Source organism: Danio rerio, chromosome 17 (genome assembly GCF_049306965.1).
Source record: "Danio rerio strain Tuebingen ecotype United States chromosome 17, GRCz12tu, whole genome shotgun sequence".
Taxonomy (NCBI): domain Eukaryota; kingdom Metazoa; phylum Chordata; class Actinopteri; order Cypriniformes; family Danionidae; genus Danio; species Danio rerio.
The window spans coordinates 53,949,706-53,964,121 of NC_133192.1; the positions used below are offsets into that span (position 1 = coordinate 53,949,706).

The window sequence follows — 14,416 nt, forward strand, 5'->3', positions numbered from 1 at the left end:
TATTACTGGGATTCCTCGATTAACTTATTTTTTTGATCACTTTATCATTTCTCACATCTTAAATAAAATGTAAAAAAATCTGTCCAGTTTTTGGGCGAGCGTACAGTACGTCCTTTGGGGCGGCCGCTCGCTCGTTCAATGACTCCAGTAAACAGACATCCATCGCAGCATCAGAGGGTGAATTGTCATTTTTGAAGAAAGCATTGCTAGATTCAGTTATAATAACTGTCCTCTCCTTTAATTTTTTAAATAAATATTGAAGTTGAACCAAAGTTGCTGTTTCAAGCAAGTCAAAACTTAAATTTGAGGATAAATTGAGGATAATTAGTAGACTTAGCTGTAACAAATATTTTTTTAGGTTGGTCCAAAGCAAATTTATACTTTGATGCACGGGTAAAAAGTTACATTGTATCACAAATACCACAAATAAGAAAATATAAACTGTACCAGTAAAAGTAGTTAACAGCATTTTGTGTGAATGTGATTTGCTTCTTGACCAAAATAATTATTTTTTGTTTAAATTAAAATGTTTCAATTTGAGCAATGTTTAAATTACACTTTGAGAAAAAAAAATACTCATTAACTATTTAGTCCCTCTATTAATCTGGGGTTGCTACAGCGGATTGAACCGCCAACTTATCCAGCATATGTTTTCACGCAGCGGATGCCCTTCCAGCCGCAACCCATCACTGGAAAACATCCTTACACACTCATTCACACACATACACCACGGCCAATTTCAACATACCCAATTCACCTATACCGCATGTCTTGTGAACTTGTGGGGGAAACCGGAGTACCCGAACACGGGGAGAACATGCAAACTCCACCCAGAAATGCCAACCGACCCAGTCGAGGCTCAAACCAGCGACCTTCTTGCTGTGAGGCGAACGTGCTACGCACTGTGCCATTGCGTCACCTGCAGAAAATTACACCAACAAATGTACATAGGCTGAGTAGATTGCACTCACGTCACTCACATTGATGTTCAAACCTTTTCCTTTCCATTCAAGGCCTGAGGTAAACAATTTGCTGCTGTTTTCAATAGCACTGCTATAAATGAGAAATAAAATGGTTTTCAAACTCACACTGATAGCATTTAAAACTGAATAAAGCACACAATCAGTACTTGAGATGTGATTGTCTATGTAGATCCAACACAATCTCACGGCAATTCGTAACTTTTTCATTCAGTGGCTAATTCGTATGAATTCGTACGATCTATTTCGTACAATTTAGTACGATTTGCTTATCCCCCAATGACGGTTGGGGTTAGAGGTGGGGTCAGGTGCCACGCCTCCTTTTTAAAATCGTACCATTTCGTACGACTGAACTCGTACGAATTCGTACGAATTAGCCACTAAACTGGCAAAACGTAAAATACTTACGTTTTCTCGTGAGATCAGGCTGGTAGATCAGGCATGTCCAAACTCAGTCCTGGAGGGCCGGTGTCCTGCAAAGTTTAGTTCCAACCCCAATTAGACACACCTGGGCTAGATAATCAAGCTCTTATCCGCTTGTTGACTGTGACGTCACGGGAAGCGGCTTCCGGGTCCAAGCGCTCTATTAAACTGAATGGGGAGATTCATGAAATGGCAATAATAAACGTTTACAAAGCGATTTAATACCTTCGAAAGTCACGATCGCAATATATATGTCCATGCCTAATAACCGATGGCCAGAAAGAGATTCATTGTTTTATAAATTGTTAAAATTTTGGTATTTGTTATGCAGCAAGCCCAGAGATTATTGTGTACACTATGACTTTATGTAAAATTAACTTTAATGTGTGATAGGAATAAAAAGTAATCATAAACGAATGATTTCTCCACTCAAGTGAATGGCGGCTTGGACCCGGAAACAGTATTACATACGTCACAAACATGTCACCACTTAACAAGCGGATTAGGCTTTCTAGAGACATCCTTGCTGGTGTGTTAAGGCATGTTGGAGCTAAAGTCTGCAGGACATCAGCCCTCCAGGACCGAGTTTTGACACCCCTGATGTAGTTGATGTTGTTGTTTTTTAGCGGCGTTGCAAAATTAGAAGCTTCACCATCGCAGATGATTAGGACAAAAACTTGTTTTAACGTAGCCTATACATGTTATTATGTGTCGCTGCATCGTGTGATACGACACAGTGTCAAAACACAGTAGGCTATATATATATGGCTATATATATTACATTTTTTTCAGTGTATACTGTATATCATTGCATCAACGTCACTGGTTCATTGGCTCCCATTACTCATAATATACTCATGCCTGGGATGTTTCTCCTAAAGGCTGACACTTGCTTCATGATTTAACATCTGTGTGTGCGCGTGTGAATATATGGGCAGTTTTTCATTCATTTGAAGCACATTACCAACTTGAGTTACACGAGCTTTTCCGTAAGCATACAGAATGCTTTATGACCCTGCCCGAGGCCTCTATCTCTCATACACGTCCATGTTTTAGTATCTGTTGTAGAGAAAGCAGAAGAGATGTTGAATCCAAAGTAAGCATCTGTGCAAGGAAACTCTGTTTTTTTTTTTTTTTTTTTTTTTTTTTTTTTATGAGCCTCCCTGGACCTCCATCTACGGAAAATAAAGGCAGGTTGTTTTATTCATATGTGGAGGCCAGTGATAACAGATAGTGGTGTAGAGGAGGATGAATCGGATTCATTAATATTCGGCACATCATTCACGGTAAATCTGAGCCTCCACACTGTACCCTGTATGAATGTACAAGCCTTTGAAATAGACGGCCAAGTTTCATTTCATGCGGTAATGAAAAGAACAGTGCCAGTGAATTTCCCACAATGTTCTCATTATTGGGCAAAAGACGTCGCAAATGGCTAAACTTTCTCACTGTTGTGATGGACAAATCTTTCACTCAAAAGCTTTGAAATAGAAAAAAATACCTATATTAATAATTAAATAAAAATCTAAATAATAATAAAAAATCAAGGATTAAATCGTGTTGAGTGATCAAATTATATTATTCTACTTACTTTATGATATTTAGTACATTAATGTTCAGAAAACCCCAAAAAGGATATATGCGGAGAACAGAAAGGCATTTTATTTGCTTTACATTGATTTACAAGATAATAATAACAAAAAGTTTTTAAATTAAAAAAAAAAAAAAAAAAAAAAGAATCATTCATCTCAGAGCTCTCAAAATTTGTCTCCAGGCATTTCAAACACATTTTAGACTGTACAGTAACATTTAAGCTTTAGATTGATTGTTCATAAAGATTTCACATTTTGTTAAAAACAGAAAACACTTTTGAATTCCTACTAGCAGATTTGTCCTGTATTCCCTCAGAACACTACACTTAATGTTTACCTCTTAGCATTTTCATCAAGTTTTATTCTAAATAAAGCATGAAGTAACTTTTTTTTTTTATCTTTAATTAATTACTTACTTTAAGCTTTAAGCTGAATTAGACATTTACCATCTCTCTCAACTTAAATCATAACAAAAAAAAATAAAAAATACACCCTGGATCTCTATGCAAGGCACATGATTTCTTTTCACAGCCATTTTTTTATCCATTTCTCTGTGAATATTCATTCATTCATTTTCTTGTCGGCTTAGTCCCTTTATTAATCTGGTGTCGCCACAGCGGAATGAACCGCCAACTTATCCAGCAAGTTTTTACGCAGCCGATGCGCTTCCAGCCGCAACCCATCTGTGGGAAACATCCACACACACACTCATACACTTCGTACAATTTAGCCTACCCAATTCACCTGTACCGCATGTCTTTGGACTGTGGGGGAAACCGGAGCACCCGGAGGAAACCCACGCGAACGCAGGGAGAACATGCAAACTCCACACAGAAACGCCAACTGACCCAGCCGAGGCTTGACCCAGCGAACTTCTTGCTGTGAGGCGACAGCACTCCACTGCTTCGCCCACTCTCTGTGAATATATGCAATGTATTTTGGTGCATTTAAACAAAACAGATTTAATAAACAGATATATTTATTAAAATAATGTTTTAGTCACCAAACATTTAGGATTTCAATTTAATTTAAATGCAATTTTGTTTTGTTTTCTTGATTTTTCCTCTTTTTTTTTTTTTTTAATTTGTATTTAATATTTTTCTACAACATAAATTTGGGTGTACTAGTTTTTGGATCATAAGTTATTTTGTTAGATAAGCTCCAGATTTGGCTTCAGTACTAATTAATCTAATGTATATGCACAAATATAATATTGTAGAGCTTCCTATTAAAAATATGAATTAAAAAAATAGATTTGTGAGGGGTGTACGCTTATATGCTGAGCACTGTAGATATGCCAATGACGTTTTTTAGAGAAACATAAATAACAAACATACTAAAAACAATGGAATGTGATGCTGAAAAAAAATTAACATCAGCAATTTAGGGGTAGGGTGACGCAGTGGGTAGCACGTTCGCCTCACAGCAAGAAGGACGCTGGTTTGATCCTCGGCTCATTTGCCGTTTCTGTGTGGAGTTTGCATGCTCTCCCTGCATTCGCGTGGGTTTCCTCCAGGTACTCCGGTTTCCCCCACAGTCCAAAGACATGCGGTAGAGGTGAATTGGGTAGGCTAAATTGTCCGTGTATGAGTGTGTGTGTATGTGTGGATGTTTCCTAGAGATTGGTTGCAGCTGGAATGGCATCCGCTGCGTAAAAAACTTGCTGGATAAGTTGGCGGTTCATTCCGCTGTTGCGACCCCAGATTAATAAAGGGACAAAGCCGACAAGAAAATGAATGAATGAATGTATTATAGGGTCATCAAAAGCAACTAAGTAGAATGTGAGTATCTATATTAATATACTGCAGTATCTGTATGCACATCCCTATAAAACAATATCAGGTGCATTCAAGTTGCATCATGAATTCCCATCTAAAACATGCTGGATCATAACCACACCAAAAAAATCCAGCTTCAAGATTTAATCCAATGCATACAAATCATTTGAACGACTTTTTTTTTTTTTTTTTTATCCTGTCCTTTGACTACCCTTGGTTACATCCACTTTAGCTAAAAGAGCAAAGCGAATCTCCTTCTTTGTTCCAGAGAAGAAAGAAGGTCATATGGATTAAGTACGACATGATGGTGCATTTCAAGTTTTCCTTAAACGATTCCTCTAATTAATTCTCATGCTGATGTCTATTTGCGAACGTGAAATGTTGAAGTGGAGCTATTTTCTCGAAGTGCACTATACTGCTTACATTTCTGTAACATTACATTAGTAACACTCCATTTGAATGAACTGTGCAGGCCGTGTCGCCTCAGAATACAAAGTGCCTTCGGGTGTATCTGTTTTTTTTTTTTAGCCTATGCGTGCTCCTTATAGTAAAAAGATTTGTATTATCAATGGCTCTTCCAAAAACTGTAGGGTGGAGGCGTTGTGATAAATTGCAGCGATATATGCACTTACAAAAGGCTCCCCCTGAGCGCTCCATCATATCTGGAGAAGCCATAAATCAGGCTAGGTGCCTGAGTTCCACTTATATTGTGATCTAGGTTCTCCTCGTTCTGGCCAGTTCTCCGCCGCAGCTCCTCGGGATGTTTGATTACTACAAAGTAAAAGTTTTCCCTTTGAACCGCCCGGCTCCTTCGTTGGTCCACGTGTGAAAAGCTGGTGTCTGGTGTAGCGCTACTCATGTCATGCATTTTACATTGGCTGTGGGACGGCTCGATGCATCCCAATTCCCAACGCATGCCATATTTCTCTTTGTTTGATGAATAAAATGCAAACTACAGTTGAGAACCTAAAAAAAATGGCAAGACAGGCCTTTTATAAAAACCACAGTGGGTGTACGAGCTGTCTGTGACTGATTTTGTGGGAACTGAGCAATAATCACTTCTGTCAGACAGGCAATGTGTTAAAATTAATTCTGACCTGGCAAGTAAGCCGTTGGCTTGAGGGTGGTGGATTTCTGTTTTTTTTTTTTTTTTGTTTTTTTTTCCTCGTTTGGTTTCGGGAATGTGGAAAACTTTTGCTGTTTGGTCCGTTCCAGGCTAGCAAGCTGTCTTTCAGTCCAATTTCTACGTAAGCTTAAGGCAGAATCCAAACAGGTTGGTCACAATCTGCAGTTTTGTATGAGAGCGGACAAAGTTCCTCAGGCTGATTTGGTTATTTTGAAGGGTGTGAATATGCCGCGCTGACCAACTGAAAGTTGTCTCTTGATGTTCTGTGAGGGAAATTTAATTATTCCAATGGGAATCTATGCAAAGCAGTTTTGAGTGAGGTCAAAAATGAATCCCTAGGCAGATTTAGCTCCTCTTCGAAATTTGCTGTAGTGACCAACATAATGAGGAGGAAGGGTTTTGGAAGTCTCCATGAAGCCGAAGTAAAGATTGTCCTTTTTTTTTTTTTGGATTTTTTTCACATCCACTTGAAATAGTCCTGGAATGAGAAAGAAAAGATAGAGGGTGGTGCAAGATTTCGTCCTTTGGTAACCAATTGGATTGTTGGATGATGGGTGTTGCTAATAGTGAAAGAAGGCTGATGAATGGATGAAGGCAGAGCAGAAACGAGACGCTAGCTATGTTTCCATCCAAATATACAAATTAACTTTCTGCCCAGAACTGGAATCCAATCCAATGAGTCAAAGAGAACAAAATTGGCTCTGTCTGATTAACTGGCGACAAATATCAACAGTAAAAACGGAATTTGATGTAGTAGGAGAAGCTACGTGAATCGGCTTAGTCCCTTTATTAATCCAGGGTCGCACAGCGGAATAAACTGCCAACCTATCCAGCATGTTTTACGCAGCGGACGCCCTTCCAGCCGCAACCCATCTCTGGAAAATGTGTGAATCTTTTCTTTATTAAATAAGTGAATTTTACCTCACAAGACAATGCTGACACACAATGAATGTGTGGTGGCGTTTGGAGGCATAAGACATGGAACGCGGACGCTCTTGACAGTTCTGGAGGTAATTAATAATATAATAACACTATTATTTCCCGCAACAGTCTCCTTTACCTCCATTGTTTCTGTTCAGCGGGAGAAACTCAACCAACCCCTTGACGTCAGAAATAGCGACTTCCCAAGATGGCTGCGCCCTAGGTCTAAAATCTATAGTAAAACACGCCGTTTTCTGCTAAATGCTTACATTAATCGAGTTTGTTCAATATGGTTTCATTAAAGTGAAATCCAATGTACAAAATAAGGTAAACTTGACTGAGTGCTTCATTTCCCCTTTAAAGGAGAGACCTGTGAGGGGTGTATGCTCATTTATGCTGAGCAATGTACAATATAAGAAAATTCAGCTTTTTGATGGTGAAAGTCTTGAAAAAGTCAAGAATTTGACTTTGGCTTAGAGTTAGAACCCTATTGTCACAATCTTCAGCGATCCAAACTCCTTAGATCGCTGGATCTTACTCACAATAACTTATGGACTACAACTCTGCCTTTTCTGGACTACATATTTATTCATGCACTCCAGTCACACTCACACATGCTTCCTCATCTAGACTGATTACTCGCACCACCTGAGGATTGTCAGAGACTGATTGCACACACTATTTAAGCAGCACACTCACTCCCATTGCCGAGTCTTGTTAACTGCAACAGTCACACTACAATGCGGTTTCCTTGTCTTGTTTCTCCATGTTTTGACCTTAGCCTAGCTTATCCTTTTGTCCTTGTTTGCCGCCTGCCTTATGACCTCCTTGCCTGTTATTCGATTACCATTCATATACCTGTTTGCACCTGTATTGACCATTGCTTGCCTGACCACGGATTAAACCTGCATTTGGATCGTACTTCTGTTGTTTATCTCACTCCCCGTGGTTACTCCTATATATTATGGCCATCAACATAAAGCAAGATGTCCTCACTGCTGTGTGTATCATCATGACGTACTGGATCAGGTCTATTATTTAGCGGACATTGATATTGCCCATGCTACTGTGACAGTTGGGTTTAGGGTAGGTGAAGACGTTAACAACACACAATGTAATGGGTAATTTAATAATTAATATAAATAATTATTGCTTCTACACTCAAAAAATTTTTTATATATATACTTGTTCAAACTATTTAAACCATTTAAACTCTGCGAACTCTGTACTGTGTCTGTGACATCATCGACTTTCACTTTAAGATTTAAAGGGCTAGCATTGCACCAGACCCCCTTAAGTAGTTTTGTTTGAAAGTGTAGAATCTATATTTTATGCACATATGCATCACTTTAGTTTTTATTCTACTGTTAAAAAGGTATTTACACTTAAATACACAGTATTTCGGAAACCCGAGCTGGGTATTAAACATTGGTTTATTTTCATAATTTTCATATGACACATGTACAAGTTATAGCTCAAATGAAGCTCTTGCCAGTGCTCATACGGTTCTAGCATTCTTTTTACTGAATTATATTCACATATCAAACAGTTATTGCATGAATCACAGTGTTTCCATGGTGCAGAAGTGTAAACAATACATTCATGATCAATAAGCAGCCCCAGATAGCACAGATAGCTGTCATCTCTTACCTTATCCTGTGCGCTTCAGGGCCATTTCTCCTCTGTTTTCGAGGTGATGTGCATAAGTAATCCTTTTATATGTCTGACGTGGTCCAAACACTGTGAATTATGTTTGATCAAACAAAAGAATAGTGAAATATGAAAACAATGATCGCTCCCTATGGCTTGTACAGCACCTCTCATCAGTTGGAATACAATAACTTTTGCATAGATTACGGTAGACATTTTTATTTATTTTTTCCTGGGATTACAGACATCTGCAGGAATCACCAAAATTAAATACAGCAACCAAGACCACACAAAACATAAAAGGTACACTTTCAAATTTAAGTTTATATTAAAAAAGCGCCTCTTTTTTAGGTGTTTATTTTTAACACAGACAACATATACAGATATTTTATACAGTTTCAATAGTGTTTTACGAAATTCAAAGGTTTTTCTTTAAATTATACCAAGTTTTTGCATTTTCCCAGAGATGGGTTGCGGCCGGAAGGGCATCCGCTGCGTAAAAACTTGCTGGATAAGTTGGCGGTCCATTCCGCTGTGGCGACCCCGGATTAATAAAGCCGACAAGAAAATGAAATGAAATGAAATTTTTGCATTTACACCTTTGAATGTGGATTTGGGAAGCTTTTAAATGTAGATATGCAAAATCCAGGTGGAAGTCCCAAAATAACAGCAGAGTTTAACTGGTTAATTAAAATTTGCTGAAACAACACAATTCTTGAAATTTCATTGGGATAATTTTTTATTTTTCTATTTTTTTTTCAATCCACATAAATTTGTTAAAAGTGTTAACTTAATGGATTTGTGTTGGGACAACATAAATGAATTGTGTGGAACCCTGCATTTTTTACAGCGTATCAACAACCAATCCCGACTGGACCTGATCCAGTATGTCATCATGCTACAGGCTGCACCGAGGACGCATTCAAATAAAGTGTCACCATATATTTATATGGTAATATTCAATAAATAGACTTATGTAATCCCAAATTTAAAATGCATCTAGTTTACACCTTTTTAAAGATTTAATATTAATATTATGGTTCTTCCGAGTGTGCCAGTTTAGGTTCAGTTCAAAACACAATTTAGATTTGTTTATTATAATGTGTTGAAAAGTGTTATTTTGGGGGCGTGTACACAGCTCGCTGTTTTAGGGGTGTGTTGCTTCACATAATAATTCATTTCGACTTAATGCCAATGTAACAAGGGAGTGGAACCAAGAGCTCCACCGCTCTGTGTTTGGCAACAGACAGGCAGACAGAGGGAAGCAGCATGAGTGAGTGGACCAGCGTTCAGCCGTACATGTACGACTCGGACACAGACCAAGCAGAGAGTACTAAATCATTTATGTCTTTGTATAGTTTTACAGCCAACTGTGTGCTAGTTTAAAGTTCTGAGCTAATACACCGAGACTAATAACCACGGACACTGAATTAACTTTGAGTAAGGCACCGGATGCGCCGCTCAGAGCCACAACATGGCACACCAGACACGCACATTAAGATGTTATTTAAAATTAAACTAGATGGCGCTCTGTGGTGCGGCAGAAATATGAACTGTCCCGAGTCGTGGCTGGGCGCCGCGGACAGCCGCCGAAATGAAGCGCTATTGTGTGTACCCTGATAGAAACCTATGTTTAGAATTCTAAAATGCATGGCACTGCATGTCGCGATGCTGTGTGTCACCGAGCGGAGATTCTGGTGTGTCACCTGCAGGCAAGTTCGTTATTTTGGGACGGCCAATGGAGGAACGGGCACGTGAGGCAACGCGCTTGCACTTTCCAGCAGCATTTAGTAGGCTTGGGCGGTATTCAAGCTATGATACCGTCAAACCTCCTCCCTATTTTACTCCAGTATCCGATATTACCGTCCATAATAAAAAAAAAATTATCATGTAAGGCTCAGACAGACAGACAAACTGTTGGCTTGTGCCTAAACCATTCAGAAACTGAATACCGTATATGCGACCTTAGGTTTGCGGTCACCTGTTTCTCTTGTTCGTATTAGAGATCTGCGTGGGACACTCTCTCTCACACACAGAGAGAGAGAGAGAGAGAGAGACACCACCATGCTCTCTCTCTCTCTCTCTCTCTCTCTGCATGTGAGTGTTTGTGTGCGTTTCCGAATATAGTGCGGAAGCGGTCGGTAACTTGAAAAGGAGCGGTCGTACAGTCTAACAATAAAGCTCCCGAGCGAGCGAGCACGCGCGCAACCACATGGATGCTGTGTGTGTGTGTGTGTGTGTGTGTGTGTGAAAGAGAGCATGCTGTGTGTCTGGTGCGTCGCTTGGTGCTGTCTCTCTCTCTCTCTCTCTCATTCACACACACACATAGAGAGAGAGAGCACCAAGCGAAACACAGACAGCATGCTCTCCTATTTACACATTCACACACACTGCAGGTCACTTGGTGCGCGACTCGCCATCTTACCTCACCTCTCTCTCTCCTCCACACTCTCCTGTGATGCCAATCACGCATACACATTTGTAGGCATTAAATCAATAATATCTATTATTTAATACTTGTCTCCTATTGAAGTGCATTGTTTTTATGACGGTATAACGGTATTGAAACTGACACGGTTGCTATTTTAGATCCCACGGTATACCATATTATCGTATTACCGCCCAAGCCTTGCACTTAGTTAAGATCACAGGGAGCTTCTGTGATCGTGAGAAATGCAAACGCCTGAAGTTTAAGGTAGACGCAATGAAAAGTACAGATGTCTGCAAACCTACCTAAAGTTACTAACAATAATTCCGATGAGAGTGATCATGTGGTGATTGTTGATCTTGTGTGGAGGCCAATGAGCCTTGCATCTAAAAATAGAGCAAGGGTGTTCCTTTGGTGGCATTGCTTTGACTCACACGCTGAAAATGGCCGACGTGAAACAGCAAACTGAGCATGTGGTAATGCGCGTCTGTCAATCAATATTGGTGGGCAGAGGGATTGCACTCCTATGTCAAGTTGCGGTCGATTTAAAAACCGCTCCAATTGGTCCACCGTTTTTAATGTTGTTAAATTAAAAAAAAAAAAAAAGGACTGGGTGGGTTTATATCACCCAAATATGACGGTCTATACACTGTACTGTACCTACACACGTCTGTCCAAACAGCTTGAAAAGTAGATCCCCTTTAAAAGTAGGCACCCTTTAAGGGATTGTGTTGCACTTGTTTGACGTGCCAATATCAAATGCTTTCAGCAAGAAAATGGCTTTTGCCTCTCTTGCAATGTGCAGATCACTAGTATTTTATGCACTTCGGTTATCAGTGAGTCAAATGGAAGGACTGCACAGTTTGGTACCGAAGCAGATGAGTTTCTCACCCCTGTGGCTTTTACAAGCTGAATCTTCAGCAGCAAAGATGGAGAATGAGGCACTTTCATTGAAATCAATTATCATTTTTATCTCCTCTCATAGAGCTTGAGGTGACACGTCTGAGGAACATCGCCAGAGCTATGAATTGGGTTTGGTACATCGCCTTCCCTCCAGATGTGTAAGTCACAGAGCCCTATAACCACACTCCATCACTCTGATGAAAGAGCTGAGAATCGCATATTATCATATTCAGTTTAATAATGACAAGATTTGATGTCATATGCGTCTGCCTAAAAGCATGTGAAGCTAGGCACATTATTATAAATTGGGAATGGGAGACTCTTGAACGACTAACTTAAACTTAAATGGATTTAAAATTGTCTTGGTTTTTGGCAAAAGCTGTTTGACCGATGATTGTGTTATTACAGGGCTGGTTATTACAGAAAAAAGCAACTTACTACACGTGATATTTTGTCAAAACCACCCTTACCGTATACAGTAGTCAAATAGATAACTAAAAACCCTGCTGTGTTTCACCAAATATTTTTGTTCATATTTTGAAGGTTGTAGTAACTTTACAGAGGCCAGACCAACTTACTACACGCTATATTTTGTTGAAACCACCCTTACTGTACATACAGTAGTCAAATAGATACCTAACAACACTACTGTACTTCACCAAAGATGTGTATCTATATGTTGAAGGTTGTAGTGACTGTACGGAGACCAGACAAACTTGCTACAGCTTATATTTTGTCAAAACCACTCTTACTGTACATACAGTAGTCAAATAGACAACTAAAAACTCTACCGTATATCTCTAAACATTTGTATTCATATTTTAAAGGTTGTAGTAACTTTACAGAGACCAGACCAACTTACTACATGCAATATTTTGTCAAAACCACCCTTGATGTACATACAGTAGTCAAACCCAAAACTAAAAACCCTACTGTATCACCAAAAAAAAAAAAAAAATGTATCTGTATTTTGAAGGTTGTAGTAACTGTACGGACATCAAATCTACTTGCTACAGCTTATATTTTGTCAAAACCACCATTACTGTACATAAAGCAGTCAAATAGATAAATAAAAATACTGCTGTACTTCACCGAAGATTTTTACCTGTATTTTGAAGGTTGTAGTAACTTCCCAGAGACCAGACCAACTTACTACAGGCAATATTTTGTCATAACCACCTTTACTGTACGTACTATAGTCAAATAGACAACATAAAACTCTACCAAATATCTCTAAACATTTTAATCATAATTTGAAGGTTGTAGTAGCTTTACACAGACCATATTTTGTCAAAACTATACTTACTGTGCATACAGTAGTCAAATAGATAAAGAAAAACACGACTGTGCTTCACCAAACATTAGTATTCATATTTTGAAGGATGTAGTAACTGTAGAGAGTACAGACCAACTTACTACAGACAATATTTTGTCAAAACCACCCTTACTGTACATAAAGTAGTCAAATAAATCATCAAAAACCCTTCTGTGTTTTACCAAAGATTTTTATTCATATTTTGAAGGTTGTAGTTCTTTTACAGAGGCCAGACCAACTTACTACATGCTATATTTAGTCAAAACCCCCCATACTGTATATACAGTAGTAAAATAGATAATAAAAAACACTACTGTACTTCACCAAATATATTTATTTATATTTTATATCTTCATGGAGACCCGTCCAACTTGCTACATCCGATATTTGTCAAAATCACCCTTACTGTTTATACAGTAAACAAATAGATAAAAAAACACTACTGTACTACTGTATTTTGAAGGTTATATTAACTTTACGGATATGAAACCAACTTGCTACATGGAATATTTTGTCTAAACCACCCTTACTGTACATACAGTAGACAAAAAGATAAATAAAAACCCTGCTGTACTTCACCAAAAAAAAAAAAAAAAAAAAAAAGTATTTTGAAGGTTGTACTCACTGTACGGAGATCAGAGCTACTTGCTACAGCTTATATTTTGTCAAAACCACCCTTAGTGTACATACAGTAGTCAAATAGATAACTAACAACACTACTGTACTTCACCAAAGATTTTATTTCATATTTTGAAGGTTGTAGTAACTTTACAGAGACCACACCAACTTACTACACGCTATATTTTGTCACAACCACCCTTACTGTATATACAGCAGTCAAATAGATAACTAAAAACACTACTGTACTTCACCAAAGATTTGTATCTGTATTTTGAAAGTTGTAGTAACTTTACAGAGACCAGACAAATTTACTACATGCTATATTTTGTCAAGATCACCCTTACTGTACATACAAATAGTCAAAAAGATAACTAAAAACCCTACTGTACCTCACCAAAAAATGTATCTGTATTTTGAAGGTTATAGAATCTGTATGGAGATCAGACCAACTTGCTACAGTCGACATTTTGTCAAAAAAAAAAAAACATTAGTGTGTATACAGTAGTCAAGTAGAAAAATAAAAACCCTACTGTACTTCACCGAAGATTTTCAATCATATTTTGAAGGTTGTAGTAACTTTATGGAGACGAGACCATTTGACTACATGCAATATTTTGTACAAACCACCTTTACTGTACACACAGTAGTCAAATAGATAATAAAAAACACTACTGTACTT

At 38.3% G+C, this 14,416-nt stretch overlaps 1 long non-coding RNA gene across 1 annotated transcript in view; it reads left to right on the forward strand.

Moving 5' to 3' along the window:
- The window catches only part of LOC141378383 (uncharacterized), a 228,406-nt gene extending 214,197 nt beyond the window's left edge, over window positions 1-14,209 (forward strand). The window contains exon 4 of the long non-coding RNA XR_012392877.1: window positions 11,884-14,209. This is a non-coding gene — a long non-coding RNA (uncharacterized lncRNA). The remainder of the gene's footprint in view (window positions 1-11,883) is intronic.
- The last annotated feature ends 207 nt before the right edge of the window (window positions 14,210-14,416 follow it).